Source organism: Cnephaeus nilssonii (assembly GCF_951640355.1).
Source record: "Cnephaeus nilssonii genome assembly, chromosome: 8".
Taxonomy (NCBI): domain Eukaryota; kingdom Metazoa; phylum Chordata; class Mammalia; order Chiroptera; family Vespertilionidae; genus Cnephaeus; species Cnephaeus nilssonii.
In genome coordinates, this window is record NC_137079.1 from 94,743,404 (window position 1) to 94,746,238 (window position 2,835).

The following is a 2,835-nucleotide window of genomic DNA, read 5'->3' on the forward strand; positions in this document are numbered from 1 at the left end:
AATGTGGGTGTGGCTGTATTGGTTGCCTGGAGACTGGAGGGAGGGGTTATCTCTCAGGAGAAAATGGTGGCCCAGGACCCGGGCTCAGGTATGACTCAACACCAGACTCACTACCACCTCTTCTGGACCTCCTCCTCTCCCCAGATTCCACAAGTCCACACCTTCTCCCGCACCTCAGCCACGGGTGGGTGTCTGTATCCGAAAGGTCCTACGAACTAGGTTCAGTGGAGAAAGGCACAGGCCCCAGAGCGGGGAAGGACTGCGTCTCTGCAAGCTCCTCTCTTGCTGGCACTTCGCGGTCAGGCCAACCCTCAGGGCTACCTCTGAGCGCAGATCCAGAATCCAGAGTCCGAAGTCCAAAATCCCCTGTCTCTCACAGTTCCTTGGACCCTTTTCTCACTCTCAGACGCTTTGCCTGTCCCCAGGGACACTGCTCGGCACCGGCAGTTTCTCCCTGACCCTCTGGGCACAGAGGTCCGGCAGACTCTCCTGCCTAGATCCTTGATTTTACCTTTCTCCAGGGGACCTCTGCCCTTCGCAGCTGCAAACTGTCTCACCAGCTGAGCCTCCTTTGCCAATCTGGGCTGAATTCTATTCTTTTCAGCCGCTCACTCTATTTGCTCTGGGACACGGCTCAGGACACGTCCGTCTATTCTGCCACCATTTTGTCTCTTCATGGTTTTTCTTTGTTCACTCAAATTTCTGGGTTAGGACACAAAGTACCAATATGAATAAGCCATTATTTATGTGTACAAGAAACTCACAATCTAGTAGGAAAAACAGGATATAGGCATTCATAGCCTGTTAGATTATGATAAATATTAAACAAGAGCATAAGCACCAAGCCATGTGGACTCAGAGGGAACAGAAAAGAATTCTGACTGGAAGCATCCAAGGTTACAGAAGACTTGGTAGAGAATGTGACACTTAATGGAGACCTGGAGGCAAAGGAGGATTACTGTATTGGTGAAGAACAAGAGTAGAGAGTATATTCTACATTGAAGAAATAGCAGGATCAAAGGCTCTGAGTTCTGAAACTAAATGGAATATTTGGGGAATGGCATAGTTTGGGGCACGTAGAAAGTGTTAAGGAAAAAAGTTAGAAAAATAGCTTGGGTACAGATTATAAAAGACCTTGATTACTAATGTGAGTTAAGCAGCCTTTAGATAGATAGCCTTTGGAGCTTTTTAAGCAGAGGAGTTCCTTAATCAGAACTGTGCTTGTAGGATCTGGTCCCGGCTCCATCCCGATCCCCGGCCTGACCCACTCGGGCCCTGCCCCACCAAGCGGTCCGTGGTGCACCTGGGCGGCCTCCAGAGCAACCCAAGCCCATGAGGGCCTCCGGTGCTGATGAGACGGAGCTCCCCACCCGGGAGGAGGAGCGGAGGATCAATGCGGTTCCAGAATTGATTCCAGCGGTTCATGAACCACCGGGCCCCAGCCAATGGCCGCTACAAACCAACTTGTTATGAACATGCTGCTAACTGTTACACACATGCATTCCTCACTGTCCCGGCCATCGTGGGCAGCGCCCGCCTCCATCGGCTGTCTGACGACTGCTGGGAGAAGATAGCAGCATGGATTTATGGCATGGGCCTCTGTTCCCTCTTCATCGTCTCCACAGTATTTCACATGGTGTCAGGGAAAAAGCCACCTAAGGACAGTGGAGCAATGTTTCCAGATGTGTGATAGAATGGTTATCTGTTTCTTCATTGCTGCATCTTATGCGCCATGGTGAAATCTCCGTGAACTTGGACCCCTGGCATCTCATATGCATTGGTTTATCTGGCTCATGGCAGCTGGAGGAACCATTTATGTATTTCTCTACCACGAAAAGTATAAGGTGGTTGAGCTCTTTTTCTATCTCACAATGGGCTTCTCTCCAACCTTGGTGGTGACATCAATGAACAACACCGAGGGATTTCACAAGCTCGCCTGTGGGGGCCTGATTTACTGCCTGGGCCTGGTCTTCTTCAAGAGCGATGGCATCCCGTTCGCCCATGCCATCTGGCACCTGTTTGTGGCCATGGCAGCTGCTGTGCATTACTGTGCCACCTGGAAGTATCTTTACCGTAGCCCCCCAGACTTCGTGAGCCATTTATGACTGGTCTGCCCCAGGTGTCCGCACCAGTATCATTTCAGCGATGGCACTGGGGAGAGGGGCAAGAGATGAATATTGCACAGGAGGAGGAAAAAGACAACTGCACTGACTTTCTTTATATAGTCTGACTGTAATTACTGTGAAAGTATCACTGCTGTGTTCTGGAATGCTCCAGAACGAATTCGTTTAGGTAGTGATTAATTATTCATTCCATTCCACTTGTCATGCAGGACTCTGGATAGACTTGGCCAACTGATGTTTACAAACCAGAATTTTGTATTTTGATTTTACAGACTTTACTACATGGGTTTTTCTAAATCACTAGTTGGGTTGTTGAAGTCAGTGCAACAGCAAAGCTTCCTTTTGAAGAGAAACTCGTTTCTACCCCTTTCCCCTCAGCTGTGTACAGAACCATGGGCAGAACTCACACTACTTTCACCATGTTTCATCCTGACACAGCATGGTTCTTTTTTAAACAGTAACTTCGGTTTTTTGTACATTTTTTAAAAAAAACAAGTTCCATGGACACGCATCTCTGTGGGTCCTCGTCCATGTGCATTCTGGCAGCAAGCTGTCCACATTCCACAGGCGAACCAACATTGTACCTCTTCTGATGGTTTCAGGAGACCTGAGAAATTGCCAATTTTTAAACCCGCAGTTCTCCGGACGTTTCTGTCAACCTCTGACTCCCGAGTTCCGGGCTGCTTTGGGCCACATCCTTGACCTAGTTTGG

At 48.9% G+C, this 2,835-nt stretch overlaps 1 pseudogene across 1 annotated transcript; it reads left to right on the forward strand.

Annotated features, from left to right (window-relative positions):
- The first annotated feature begins 1,349 nt into the window (after nt 1-1,349).
- On the forward strand, nt 1,350-2,105 carry LOC307104630 (monocyte to macrophage differentiation factor-like; annotated as a pseudogene). The gene has a single exon. The product of its transcript is annotated as a monocyte to macrophage differentiation factor-like (transcript).
- The last annotated feature ends 730 nt before the right edge of the window (nt 2,106-2,835 follow it).